The sequence below is a fragment of the Oreochromis aureus genome, linkage group 15, assembly GCF_013358895.1.
Source record: "Oreochromis aureus strain Israel breed Guangdong linkage group 15, ZZ_aureus, whole genome shotgun sequence".
In the NCBI taxonomy this organism is placed as follows: Eukaryota; Metazoa; Chordata; class Actinopteri; order Cichliformes; family Cichlidae; genus Oreochromis; species Oreochromis aureus.
The window spans coordinates 21,380,489-21,396,034 of NC_052956.1; the positions used below are offsets into that span (position 1 = coordinate 21,380,489).

General features: G+C 36.6%; 1 long non-coding RNA gene across 1 annotated transcript; it reads right to left on the reverse strand.

Annotated features, from left to right (window-relative positions):
- Window positions 1-10,227: 10,227 nt before the first annotated feature.
- Window positions 10,228-14,888, reverse strand: LOC120433260. The gene is made up of 3 exons (XR_005608434.1): window positions 14,691-14,888; window positions 13,431-13,565; window positions 10,228-10,551 (listed from the first exon to the last, which is right to left on the reverse strand). It is a non-coding gene; the product is annotated as an uncharacterized LOC120433260 (long non-coding RNA).
- Between the last annotated feature and the right edge of the window lie 658 nt (window positions 14,889-15,546).

Below are 15,546 nucleotides of genomic sequence, written 5' to 3' on the forward strand. Positions count from 1 at the left end.
GAAACTACGTCGGCGAGGATTACGCACGGCACTCCTTGGAAAGTTTTTTCATCAATTGTAAACTGTTTCGTTCACCGCGGGAGTTTTCTTCCTTCATGCTGGTCGGAGTTTACATCCCTCCTCAGGCCAACGCGAACAACGCACTGTGCGAGCTGGCTGACCAGATTACCACCCTGGAAAGGAAATTCCCGGATTCCTTTACAATTATCCTTGGGGATTTTAACAGAGCAAACCTAAACCACGAACTCCCTAAATACAGACAGCATATAGACTGCCCCACCAGGGACAGCATCATACTGGATCACAGTTACACCACTTTAAAAGATGCTTATTGCTCTGTGCCCCGGGCAGCTTTGGGACATTCTGATCACTGATCGATACATTTTTGATGAACAAACTTTCTTTGTTCGAACATGAGCCATAGTGTGTTCTCCCTTTGTTTGACATCTTAATATTTGAAAACATAACTAACAAAACATTCTTCATAATCATATAAAACGCTCTTATAGTTTGGGAGTATGCTTGTGCTGTGAGGTCCATCCTACTGTGTGGGTATGTAGCCTCTCCTTAGCTCTAGATTTATCCACCCTCTCTCTGTTTCAGTAGTATTCTTATCGAGCGGAAGTGGTCATTGCTGCAATGTTATCTTGTTTCCTTGTGAACATTAAGAATAAAACTTTGGTTTGTGAAGAATTTGTATTTTGACCTCTTTTCATGTGTCCTGAAAAAACCCACCATGAACACTGTTTTCTAATAATAAGTCAACATGTAAACAATAGCTTCATTAATGCCACACCTACCTCATCTAACAGTCACACATTTAACTTCCTTGTTTCTGTTGTTGATCACAAATGTTTCCATTGTTGTACAGTCTGTTTAAAGGGACGAAAGGGGAGTCTGCAAAAAAGATTAAATATAAAAGATAATTTAAAAAAAATTATTCATTGTGTATGTACACTGGGAGAGAGATGGAGCTAAGGATGTTTAAAAGCTATGAAGTGAAATAATTCATTCAGCAACAAGAGACAAAAGGAGTGATGTCACTATGAGGAAGTGAGCGGGAAGTTGATGCTGTGTTCATCTCTGAGAGCAAGAACAGAGACTGAGAGAGACAGAGAAGCACGATGGCTGCATTCACATGGATTCAAATGTCTTCATTACTGATACTGATGCTTCAGTTTAAAGGTAAGTGTACATAGAAACACATTCAGTTAATGAACTGCATTATTATCACAGGTGTTACTTCTTTATTCTTCCTTTAACTGAGACAGTCATGATTAACTTTTTGACTTGAGCTGACTCTTGGAAACTAAAGTTGAAACTTAAACTTGTGTTGTATTTAAAATAAACTTCCCATTATAAACATAACACTCATATTCATAACATATTTGATGTTTCACATTTCTCTCTCTCTTTTTCTCAACAGGAACAACTGAGCAACATCAAACTGTTCAAACTGTCACAGCTGGACGTGGACATGATGTTACTCTGCCTTGTAAAAATGTGATACAAGGTCAGCATAACTGTAACAGTACTACCTGGATCTTCGGTCATTCAAACAGCTCAGTATCACTCTTTGAACTTGGGCAGAATAAAGAAGCCAAACCTAAATCAGACAGACTGAGTGTTTCTGCAGACTGTTCTCTGGTTATAAAGAAGGTCACAGATCAGGATGTTGGTCGTTACACCTGCAGACAGTTCAAAACAGCAACAGGATCACAGGAAGGTCCAGACTTTGAGATTGATCTGTCTGTTATTAACAGTGAGTATTTACATCTTAATGTTTTCAGCTCAAACTGTCCTGTTAGAACAACAAACTGAAACACCACAATAATTATGATCACAGTGATGAAGTTCATTTTTCTATTGTTACTTTTCTCTTACAATATCTCCATCTTCACCAGTGTATGTACATGAGAACAATGATAAAGCATCTTGAACAGCTCTGTGTTGACATATGAACACTGTAGACTCACAGTTGAGTGTCTGTATGAAGATAAAGAGAACATATCCTCAGACATGAGACATCATCAAAAATGAGACTTGTTAGACTGTTAAACATCTCACCACTGTTTCCTCTCTGTTGTTGTTCACTTACTTTCAAGTCTTTTCTCACTGTTGGTGTCTTTAATGTTGTTATTGTATTTCTTTAGTTGAAGATGTGAAAATGACAACCAAATCAACAATTAAACCAACATTAACAATAACAAATATACGGACAACAAAAGAGGAAGTAAAGACATCGCTGACAACAACATCAAATATTCAACCAGACGGTAGTGACTGAATCGCTCTGTTTTTTTAAAATCTGTATCGACTGTTTAGCTTCTATGAAAGATAAAATGAAATTTTATTACTAATATATTTTTGAACACATTTAGTTGATTATTAACATTTTCATTGCTGGTGTTTATTTAGAATATTTGATTTTGTATTTTTAAATAAATACTGCAGCCAGAAACTCCACAGTCCAAAAACACTTCAACCGTCATCTCTACATGTTAGAAAACCGACTGTATTTATTAGATTTGAAATCTTTGGCTTTTGTACTGAACAGAAATTTGAAGCCAAAATATTTTTATTATTTTCAGATTTTCTGTATTTGCTGAGATGCATCATTGTGTCTGTGGGTTTAGCAGCACTCTTAATATCTGCTGTTACAGTCAACATATGGACAAATACTAAAGGTGAGAACATTCACAGATGAAACGTTCATACATAAAAAGCTTCGAGTTTTACTGTAATTTTTTTTGTTTTTTATTTTTGTTATTTCAGGAAACAAAACACAGACTTAGAAAACATTGTAAGATTGAACACTCAATATTCCTCTGTAACTTTTGTTACTATTACCGGCGCCAGATCTAGGTGAAATCCGACAGCAAACGATACACAGACTAGGGAGCACTGCAAAGCCAATTATATAAAAACTGTGGAATAATAGAGAGGACACCAAAGCTAGAAGATAGAAGCAGATGTTACATGAGCTCTGCTTTTCTGTTTCAACCCTATGTCACTGTTTTGGCGTGTGCTGGGAGGCGGAGCTTCATGGCTTCAGAATGCTCGAACAACTAATAAGCTTGTTAATAGTGAACTTCTTTAAACCAGCCCAGGTCGAGTGATAACAAGAAAGAGCGAATAAAAGCTGATTGATGCTGATTCACTTAGATGTTACAGCAGGTATGTCTAAGTTCAGTAAACTCAAACAGACTCTGCAGCTGCTTGATTTACTTTCTTAAGTTCATGAAATTTATTATTAGTTGTTTTAAACCATAAACAAAAGGTGTTGAGTACACCTGACACAAAACACCAACTGCCACAACTGGTTGTGTCCATCTGCCACAGGACAAAAGACATGTTGTGGAAAAGAGCCAGAGATTAATAACAAGTAATGATTAAATGCAGAGAGGGCTATTAACACATAGCAGGTGAAAAGGTGACTGAAGACGAAATACTCCACGCATCATGAGAATCCCCCAGCAGCCATTGCAGCATAACTAAGAGAGGATTCAGGGTCACCTGATCCAGCCCTAACTATATGACTGAGCAAAAAGGAAAGTGTTAGGCCTAATATTCAAAGGCTCTTCCTCCAGTTCGACTGTAAAATACTCAAAGAACCACAAGGAAGCCCACAATCTGAAAGGGAAGTGCTCTTATGAGGGTGATACTGTATCAGTATTACTGATTATTCAAGACATTTTATGTGAGGGCAGGATTTTAAATTTGATTCCAGAATATAACAGAAGACAATGAAAAGAAGCCAATATATGAGAAATATGTTAGTAATATTTAAGTTAATAACACTAATTAATAAAATAATAATAATATTTATAAGTTCCAAGCTTAACTGTAATCATAAGAAATCTAAAAAATGTAATAAAAATTCAATAGACTGAAAACATCGAACAAAACAGGAAAACAACATCACAAAGTATGAATATCAGAGAGAATCTAAAGTGTGTTGTGTTGTTTTTTACAGGAACATAATGATGAGGGTGAAGATGGAGTGAACTATGAAAACATTGGAGACTCTTCTGCTTCTGTCAGACTCCACTGATCAACAACTCAAACATCATCCTGTGACAAAAATGAGCCCATTGCTGTTGAAACACTGTGTGTGTGTGTGTGTGTGTGTGTGTGTGTGTGTGTGTGTGTGTGTGTGTGTGTGTGTGTGTGTGTGTGTGTGTGTGTGTGTGTGTGTGTGTGTCACAAGACGGACTTAATAATGAGGGTCAGAGGCCACAACAACACCCCTGGACCCAGAAGTAGACAAAGAACAATCCAGTTCAGCAGGGCCATCCAAAGCACCCCAGGAGTACTTGAGACCGAAGCCCACACGTCCAGATGACAACCATGTGCAGAAGGAGGAGGGAGGCCCCAGAAAGAGTTCCTAAAAGTTCTCAAGGACAGTGACCAGCAGGGAGTGGTGGGGAGGAGCAACCCTCACCCGCCATAACAATGTCCCACAGAGCTCAGCAAGTCTCAGACTTAGACCCAGCCACACACACACACACACACACACACACACACACACACACATTTATAGCAAAATTGACCATGTACATGTGTGTCTTTGTATTTTCCTGATGTGCTGTTTGCTTTTTATATATATCTTTGTTTTTACAGTTTTCTTACAGGTGCATCAGTTGGTGATCTGCTGAGTTTAACTATGAGTGCTTTGTACTTTTATTTGTCTCTTTTCTAAGATTTTCTCTGCTTTTTATTTTTTGTGTCACTCTCTTTTCCCCTTTCCCCTGTCTTCTCTTTACCCCTTCTTACCTTTCATTGCCTGTCAGCTCTTGTATTGCTAAATTACACATAAACAAAGTGAATAAGAATGAAAATAAATAAAAGAAAAAAAGAAAGAAAAACTAAGAACGGAAGGCTACAGACATTTCATATAGCTCCTTTGGGCAAAACAAATGAGTTTGGCACAACAGAGCATTCAGATCATGTTTCTCCTGTCAGAAAAGAGGTTTCAAAAAAGGAACAAAAAAAAGTTTTGATTTTATCTCATGTTTAGCTAAAACCTTTTTCATGTGCAGTTACATTTGTTTTTAGATAAATCTAACTTAAAACAATATTTTATCCTTCATTTAGTTATGATAAACAGGATCTTTTGTTGTGTAAATCTGTAGCTGCTGATGTTTACTGAAGGTAAAACAGTGAGATCAGAATCACAGGTTTTTTATTGCTTCTTAAATTTTGTCTTTTGATTGTTTGTCTTTATACTTTATTTTTATCCCTGAGCTGTTCTCTCTCTTTTTGAGATGTGGAGAGGAGGTGACTTTTAAAGACATTTAAAAATAGTAAACACTCACCAAAAAACCTCCCCTTGACTTCTCAGAAAGAATAACTTCAGAGGTTCAATGAGGAACAAACAGGTCTCAGACCACTAACACATCTGATCCGTGTTTTTATCAAGCTGCTAACAGTGGCCCCTGCGGCAGTATTACCATGTTTCATTACAATAATTAAGACTCAGATTCTAGTGTGTAAATAATTTGAGTCGTCAACTATTTCATGTGTGCAGAAAAACATCAGCATAAATCTATTTTCTAATAACAAACCAAATGTACATAAGAGCTGCATTAATGTCAACACTTACCTCATCTAACATTCTTCACACATTTAACTTCCTCTTTTCTATTATTGATAAAGATATTTTCCACTGTTAAACAGTCCCTTTAAAGGGAAACAGGGGAGTTTGCAAAATAGATTAAATATAAAAGTTATTAAATGTGAAAAAGGATTTAGCAAATTTTATATGTACATTAAGACAGAGGGGCAGATACAGATGCCTAAAAGCTGAATGAACTGAATTAATTCAGCAAGAGGAGAGTAAAGGAGTGATGTCACTATGAGGAAGTGAGCAGGAAGTTGATGCTGTATTCATCTCTGAGACTGTCTCATTTGTGAACGTGAGAGCAAGAACAGAGACTGAGAGAGACAGAGAAGCACGATGGCTGCATTCACATGGATTCAAATGTCTTCATTACTGATACTGATGCTTCATTTTAAAGGTAAGTGTACATAGAAACACATTCAGTTAATGAACTGCATTATTATCACAAGTGTTACTTCTTTATTCTTCCTTTAACTGAGACAGTCATGATTAACTTTTTGACTTGAGCTGACTCTTGGAAACTAAAGCTGAAACTTAAACTTGTGTTGTATTTAAAATAAACTTCACATTATAAACATAACACTCATATTCATAACATATTTGATGTTTCACATTTCTCTCTCTCTCTTTCTCAACAGGAACAACTGAGCAACATCAAACTGTTCAAACTGTCACAGCTGGACGTGGACATGATGTTACTCTGCCTTGTAAAAATGTGATACAAGGTCAGCATAACTGTAACAGTACTACCTGGATCTTCAGTAATTCAAGCAGCACAGTATCACTCTTTGACCTTGGGCAGAAAAAAGAAGCCAAACCTAAATCAGACAGACTGAGTCTTTCTGCAGACTGTTCTCTGGTTATAAAGAAGGTCACAGATCAGGATGTTGGTCGTTACACCTGCAGACAGTTCAAAACAGCAACAGGATCACAAGAAGGTCCAGACTTTACGATTCATCTGTCTGTTAGTAACAGTGAGTATTTACATCTTAATGTTTTCAGCTCAAACTGTCCTGTTAGAACAACAAACTGAAACACCACAATAATTATGATCACAGTGATGAAGTTCATTTTTCTATTGTTGCTTTTCTCTTACAATATCTCCATCTTCACCAGTGTATGTACATGAGAACAATGATAAAGCATCTTGAACAGCTCTGTGTTGACATATGAACACTGTAGACTCACAGTTGAGTGTCTGTATGAAGATAAAGAGAACATATCCTCAGACATGAGACATCATCAAAAATGAGACTTGTTAGACTGTTAAACATCTCACCACTGTTTCCTCTCTGTTGTTGTTCACTTACTTTCAAGTCTTTTCTTACTCTCAGTGTCTTTAATGTTGTTATTGTATTTCTTTAGTTGAAGATGTGAAAACAACTAAATCAACAACATCAACAATTAAACCAACCGTTAAAATAAACACATGGACAACAAGAGAGGAATTAAAGACATCAGCAGGGACACTGACAACATCATCAAATATTCCATCTGGAGGTAGAGACTGAATCTCTCTTCTTTCGAAGTCTGGATGTCAGACTGAGACTTGACTATGTGTGGAGAAATTCAGTATCATGTTTAACATGTTTTAATAATCTCTCCAGTTCTTTCAGGGTTTATCATCGTTCCTGTGGGTTTAGCAGCACTCTTAATAACTGTTGCTACAGTCAACATGTGGATAAAATGTAATGGTGAGAAAATTCACAGATGAAACTTTTACACATAAAAAGTTTTGAGTTTTACTCTTTACTGTACTCTTTTTTTATTATTATTTTTGTCTTTTCAGGAAACAAAACAGAAATGGAAACAAACAATGTGAGTTTGAACACTCAATAGTCCTCTCTAACTTTATGGAGCAAAATCTTTTTGTAGCATCTGTTCCTGTTTGATATACAAAGATAGAACATAATGAAAGATAAGGATATACTGTGTTGACCATGTTCAACTGAAACTTAACTGTAATTATAAGGAATCTAAAGAAAATCACAAGAGTGAAAACATAAGTATGAATATCTGTCACGGTCCTGTGGGGGTGACCCAGTGTTTTGTGTTTTGAATTATTAATAGTCTTTGTTTTCATTATTATTTAGAATTTTTAGTCTCTTGGTTTCTGCGCTCTTCCTGTGATCCATGTTCCCTTTGTCTCCCCTGTCAGTCATGTCTCCTTGTTTCAGTGTAAAGTCCGTGTCTTCTTGTTTGACTTTGACAGTCTTGTGTGCCATGTTAGGTTTTTCGGTTTTCCTTCTTCCAGGTCTCGTTGCGTGTGGTTTCTCCAGCTGTGTTTTCCTCCTGTGTCTCATTCCTTCGTTACCTTTGTGTTCCTCTGTTTGTTGCTGGGTCGTCTGTGTTTCTCCTTCTGCTATTTCTGTTTTCCTTGGCCCTCGTCTCAGATTTTCATGTTTCATATTCAGGCTTTTGTCTCGGGTTTAGATTTTTTATATTTGTTTCTAGTTTTTCCCAGTTTAGGTTTGTGTTAGTTTTTCACAGTCTCCGATCACCTTTTGTTTTTGGTGTTTTTTGCAATGAAGGCTCGCTTTTTGTTAAACATTCTCCTGCATCTCTGTGTCTGCATTTGGGTCCATATTCTCTCCTCTTCATGCCGTCTGCCTCATCAGACGTGACAATATCAGAGAGAATCTAAAGTGTGTTGTGTTGTTTTCCACAGGAGCATAATGATGAGGGTGAAGATGGAGTGAACTATGAAAATATTGGAGACTCTTCTGCTTCTGTCAGACTCCACTGATCAACAACTCAAACATCATCTCATCACATAAATTACCCCATTGCTGTTGAAAACACTGTGTCTGTGTGTGACTGGGTCTAAGTCTGAGACTTGCTGAGCCTTGACACCTGTGGGACGTGGTTATAGAAGGTGAGGGTTGCTTCTCCCTACCACTCCCTTCTGGTCATTGCCCATGAGAACAGTCCTGAGCTCATGCAGGGATGGTTCTGGCTCTTAAACATTCGCCATGCGAGCTCTCTCTGGGGCTCCCTTGTCATTCTTTCCTCCTTCTGCTTATGCCAGCACATGGTCATTGTCACCTGGACGTGTGGGCTTGTGTCTGCAGGACTCTTGGGGTGCTGTGGAGGCCTCAACTAAACTGTGTGTTTCTCTTTCACACTAACATGCAAGATTGTGCATTTTTCTGAGGTGCTGTTTGTTTTTTGTATACACTGTAAAAAAAGATTCCGTAGAAAAACAGAAAATGTCCTGGTAATTTTCTGCCAGTACATTTTCCTTTTTTTTACGGAAGTTTGACGGACTTTTCTGTAAATGATAAAACGGAAAATTCTGTAGATTTACAGTATACTCTCTGTACTATTTACGGACATTTCCTTCAGCTATAAAACGGAAAATTCCGTTTATTCACAGTATATTTTCTGTATCATTAACTGATATTTTCCATTAATAGAAAAATTGAAATTTCTGTTTATATTACTATTTCCAACCATTTCTTTTCACTGTAACTCATTAAATATAGTTCTTTATATCCTTAAACGTACATTTCTATGCAATTACAACCTAGTACACCATATGCTCAAAAATTCATAAATTAAAACTTTTAAATTAATTTGTGCTTCAGTACACAACAACATTGGTACATTTAATGTTAAATATTCTTTTATTCTCCTTAACTCAAACACTATACTAAAATATAACAACAGCATCCATCTTGTCATAAAACGACTAAACAGCTGATACATGAACAAAATAACTCACAAGCTTTCAAATTTAAGCATTTTTATTTCCTTGAAATCAGGTTGCCCTCATGTAAATGTGTTTATTTATATTCATTCAAGTGGCTACCAAGTCTTTTCTTCAAACAGGACACCTGACAAACAAAAAATATAGTTAAGTTATATTTAACGATATGTTCACATTTATTAATATCCAGAGTACCTTTTAGTTAGAATCACTGCCTTGTGGTAGTTTTGACTCAGCCAAATGGTTAAGGTGTGGTTTACATCCATGTCTGTCCACTTATGGTACAGTATACACATGTAGTCCGTTATAGCCAAACACATTTGATTACTGAATTGCATTCACTTCATTAATGAAGTGAATGCAATTCATATTTGTGTGAACATTTGTCCGAGATTAACTCTTTGGGGTCTTTACCTTACAATATAACATACTTGACTGTTTAAGTCGTGCCACATGAATAAAACTGAACAGATCTAAAGAAGATGTTCCTGAACTTTGGGTTTATGCAAACAGGACGGATAGATAACCACAGAACTTTTCCACATATGATAACTAAAGCACAAAATAAATTAAGACAGATTACTGTCCCAAACTTGAAGATAAAAGTGCATTTACTGGACTTGTTTTGTCAGTGAGGAGCAAAGTACAACTAGAAGTGCTCGTTCTGATGAAAAGTTAAATTGTAAACAGCAGCGTAGTGAATAAGGATCCTCAGCAGTGACAACACTTAAACATCATAGTTCAAAATCCTTAATGCACACCTTTTTCTCTGTGTTCAAATGCCCTTAGCTGTTTAAGTAGAGGAAAAAGTCTGACATATTTCACGACCATTAAATGTTAGACAAGGCTCTGAAAATGAGGTTACGGTTACAAACAAAACCTCTGCTTGTGTGCACACACCCTAAATCACAACACATAAGACAATAGTAAGACTAATTACTACAAAGTGACACCAGAGGCTGGAGAAGAGCAAGCATAAAGTGACACATTGTGTGTGCACAATTTCTCTTGTTACCACTCTTCATATACCAGTGTGACAAAGTCCTGAATGCAGCCTGCATGTTAGTCCATCAAGGTCCATCTGAGCTTTAAATAAAATACACTCAGCTTTTCCTTGGATTTTAGAGTTGCTCAGTTCATACGGGAACTTCAGCAGTCGGGTTAACGTGTCGCTGTGTTGCTCCTCCATCTCAGCCATTGAGACTAGTCGTAATTTATTCTGAGGAAAAAAGAGAAACAACAAGACATTTTTAAAAATTTTGTATTTTTATAATTTTTTACCTTGAACATAAACAACAGAAACAAAAAAAGGATTAGGGCTGTGCGATATGACGATATATATCAGATGACGATATAAAATGTATCGTTTCATATTATACGCTATCATTTGTTTTGTGGTGTTGCAAAATAAACTGTTTACGGCAATATTTTTTCATGGTTTTGATGGTCACTGTAGTGGCTATATTATTTCTTAAAGTTCTCTCCTTCTCTTATACTTACAATAACCACACTATGGACGGACAAGCGACTGTTTTACACGTACTTTCGTTACCAACAGTGATGGTAAAACCATCGTGTGGCTCTGCCATCCGCTTGTTTATTTTCCACATAAACCTTTCACAATAAAGCTCAAGTTTCTGTTGAGACTTTTCAAAATGAACTGAAATGATATACATTATTCTCAAACATAAAATTTCAGAATATGCATCAAACAAATGACCTCAAATAAAAACATCAAGTAACTATAAATGGCGCTTACAGTCACCACACAAGGCACAGAGAATACCAGCATGGCCAGCAAGGATGAGGCAGAACCAGCTAGCGCCAAGCAGATGGACCAGTCAAAACAAATCGAGGACCTTATTGTTAAACAAGAGGCTACCTCTGTAGCATGGACATGGTTTGGTTATGAAAAGTCTGACACAAACTGGTCCCCACCACCACTCAAACACGACAAACCTCTTTAACCACCCACACAAGAATCACATGAAAGAGTTCCGAGAGAGTTTACGAATGAAAAGCAAAAAAGAGCCGTCAGGTGCTCAAAATAATCCTTAGACTCAAACGTTAGAACAGGCTTTTCCTTGCAGCACGCTGTGTAACAAATACTCAGAAAGAAAATGGCGGCCGTTTAAACTCATGTCTAAAAATGTATAGTTTCATGCATCGGTCAAAACACTCGACTCCAGGTTAGAGCTGGGCGATAAAACGATAACGATATGTATTGCGAAATAACTTTTTCTCGATAGAAAAATTAAACTATTGCGATAGACCTCATCTCTCTTGTCCTCTTAAAAAAAAAAAAAAAAGAACAGCCAATCCAAATTAAGTAGCGCAGAGCCGAACCAATCACAGCCGCAGCGTCACGTCACATGACTTGTTACGTACAGCACAAGCGCCAAGGCACACGTGTATTTGTTTTTGCAGCCGGGCTGCCCGGGTAATGAAGGAAAGGAGTTTGCCGACTAGAGAAAAATCAACCGAGAGCGTGAGCGAAGGTTACCGAAGAAAAAACAGATGATGGTTCCAATGCTGGAGAGATTGTCAAACGGAAGGGCCACAGAAGTTCCGTAGTGTGAAGGTATTTCGGCTATTTCGAGTCTGACAAAAAACAGAGTAGCGCGCACTGTAAATTGTGCCGAAAGCAAGTCTGGATATACAATAAAGCGGTGCATGCTCAATCTCTGACTGAAAGAGCTAATTCGTCATTCGGCTTTTGTCAGACTAAAGTAACTGTTAAAACTGTTTGAAAAGCTAACCTAAAAACAAGGAGAGATTGATGCTACGTCCACACGTACCCGGGTATTTTTGAAAACGCAGATTTTTCTATGCGTTTGCACCTTTCGTCCACACGTAAACGGCGTTTTCAGTCACTGAAAACGGAGATTTCTAAAAACGCCTGCCAGGGTGGATATTTTCGAAAACTCCGTTTTTGCATTTACGTGTGGACAAGAAAAACGGAGAAAACGTAGCGTCAAAGGTGTGCGCCTTTTTTGACGTCACACTGTGCGCCACGTTATTGTTTCGGTGAAATGAATTTCTACAATACTGTTACTGTTAATTGTACTCTCTGCAGTGTTTAAATGCTTACATATACACACATAGTTACTGTCCCTCCACACATATGACTCGGTTCTGTTTCTATGCCCCATCTTTGTTTACTATTTCCTACCGAGGCTTCTAGACTTCTGATTGGCCAACATTTCTACACGGTTAGGAATATATCGCCACCTGTTGCTTTGGCATGTTCCTAGCAGCGTTTTCCTTCATTTCTGCGTTTACGTGTGGACGGGATTATTTTTAAAAACGAAACGGAAAATCTCCGTTTTCAAAAATACCCGTAATGCGTGTGGACGTAGCCTGAGAATTTCCTTTAGTTCTCAGTTTATTTGATATTGACAAAAGTTAGTCAATTTTGTCTGTTCTTCTGTAAAACGACCTAAGATTTATTTTTAGAATTAAAATTTTGTTTCTAAGTGGAATTGACAATTTAGTGGTCTGTTTTGTTTGTTCTATTTTGAAACTTAAACGCTTTAGCGGCTGCCTTTTGTGTAGTTTACAATATTTGCCTTTATCTGAAACTGAAGTCTCATGTTCCTTAAGTACATCTACCCTGTTGAACTTATTATGGGAAATAAATATTTTAATTAAAACAAGCTGCTAATTATTTCACATTTTACTTGTGAGCAACGGCACATTTAAATCTTACAAATATAGTTATTTGGCTTATATCGTGATATATATCGTTATCGCCTGAAATGAAAAAAGCATATCGTGATATGAAAAAATCTTATATCGCCCAGCTCTACTCCAGGTACACGACGCCCAACTGAAAACACTTCACATAAGTCGAGTTGCCCGAGAATCACAGAATTTACAGAAAATGCACTATTTTGTGACATATATCGTTATCAGGAGAGATATGTCTTATATTGGGATGCGAGATTTTGGTCATATCACACAGCCCTACAAATGATTATAATTCACATAGAGTTGCATACACATAACAACATTCTGTTGCAACAAAAGCAGTTTATAATTGAAGTAACATACAGTACATACCTTGAAAAACTAAATCAACCACAACATTAAACTCACCTTGTTTCTGTGGAAAAGGTGATCAGGGTTTTTCTTCATTTCCTGAGACCAGCTGCTCTGGATCATCACCAGCTTGCATCTTCATCTTCTTTTTCACTCAGGGAAGTCTTTCCTTTGCTTGGCCATTGCTCTGCACTGGAAAACCAAAGTGTGTGATCAAAGGTGAAGTAAGGGATATTTTTCCACTGCAGGATTTAGAGTGCTTCAAGTAGTAATAGCTGTTGATCCATTTCTCAAATAATCTCTAAGGATCTGAATTTTAAGAAAGATACCAATATCTCTGCTTATATTTGGCTAAAAGCTTGATATAGACATAACAGTATGTCAGCATCCCCACAAGGCATATAAAGCTCCTGCACACCAGCACTGCGCTTACAATATAATTCAATCAAGATATAGTTATTATTGATTAATTATTGAATTTTTAGTAATAATTATTAGTATTTAATCACATTAGCACAGTGGGGTGACAAAAATATTCCACATACTAGAAATGCTGCTCAGCATTTCATAAATTACATTTTCAACAAACGTTGGAGTAAAAACAAAGTTACAGGAAAATGTGTCTGTCTGCAAATATTAACTAAACATTTCTATGTGCTACAAAATAGACATAATTGTAAATGTAATGAGCTGAAACTATACTTTCAATAATATTACCACTACAGTTTGTTAACCACCAAAATAATCTATGCTGGTCAGTTAGCCAAAAGTCTTTACTTTAGGAGCCCAAATCAGAGGCTAACATTAGCATTTGCTAGCGTCAGCCAGGAAGGTCTGAGGCTTAAACTAGGGTTAGTGTAACTTTGCCTGAAACCCTTTAAAGTGTACAGTAGAGCCAACTGTAAAACACAGGTATTTATATAGCACTTATTAGAGTCCTAAAATAATTTCTTCCTCTCTTTTCCCAATTATCTACATCGCTGACTTTCGCGAATTAGCTAGTTAGCAGTCACAGCTGTGTAATACCCAGAGAGACACAGACAGCTATAATATTTGTGAAAACTGGTTCAGCCACTGAAGGGCAAAACTGGTGGTATCACAGTAAAAATTATTTTAACATTAACTAAATTGAAAAGCTTAAGTCATGTTAAACCTAAATAACGATTATTTAAAAATGAGTCAGCAAAATATTCCTGACTTGTCTGGAGACATCCGAAACCAGTTAACAAATAAATTAACAATTCTTTCTAAATAAAAATGCGGAGTCTTTTGAAAACATTATTTTAATAAAAAGAAAACATGAGTTTTAATACTTACCACGGAAATTTGAAGGCAGTTTCTCCAACTCCAGAGTCCAAAATCCAGATGAAGCCTGAAAGAAGTCTAATGGCTGCTCTTGCTCTGACTTTTCCCTCCTTTTTGGGTTCTTTTTCCCACAATGCATTGCAGTAGTTGAGAAATACAGAAAAATACCTGTAAATGACTAATACGGAAAATTCCTTCACATTTATACAGTAGATTGTACTGTATTTTTACGGATTTTTTTTACAGTGTATGTTTTTCTTACAGGTGCAACAGGTGGTGATCTGTTGAGTTGAACTATGTGTGCTGTGTCCTTTTGATTTTGTCTTCTCTCAATTTTTCTGTTTTTCTTTTTTCCCTTTCTCCTCTCTGCCCATTCTTACCTCTCCCTACCTGTCAGCTCTGGTATTGATCAATTACACATAAGTTAATGTGAATAACAATGAAAATGAATAAATCAAATAGAATAAAAAGAAAGACTAAGATAAGTAACCTATACACATCTCATAAAGCTCCTCTTGGCAAAGCAAATGTGTTGGCACAACAGACCATTCAGATCATGTTTCTGATTGTGAATGCTGTCGAACGAGACAGGTTTAAAAAAAGGAAACAAAAAATTACATTTTGATTTTATCTCATATTTAGCTAAAAACTTTTTCATGTACATTTAGCTTTATTCTAACAAGTAAAATACCATACAACAATTATTTATCCTTTATTTAATGATGATAAACAGAATCTTTAGTTTGTTTAAATTTGCTGTTGATGATTTTTATTAAAGGTAACCCACTGAGTTAAAAATGACAGGTTATTTATTGCTGTTTAAATTTTGTGTTATTTATTTGATTGTTAGTCTTCTTACTTTATTTTT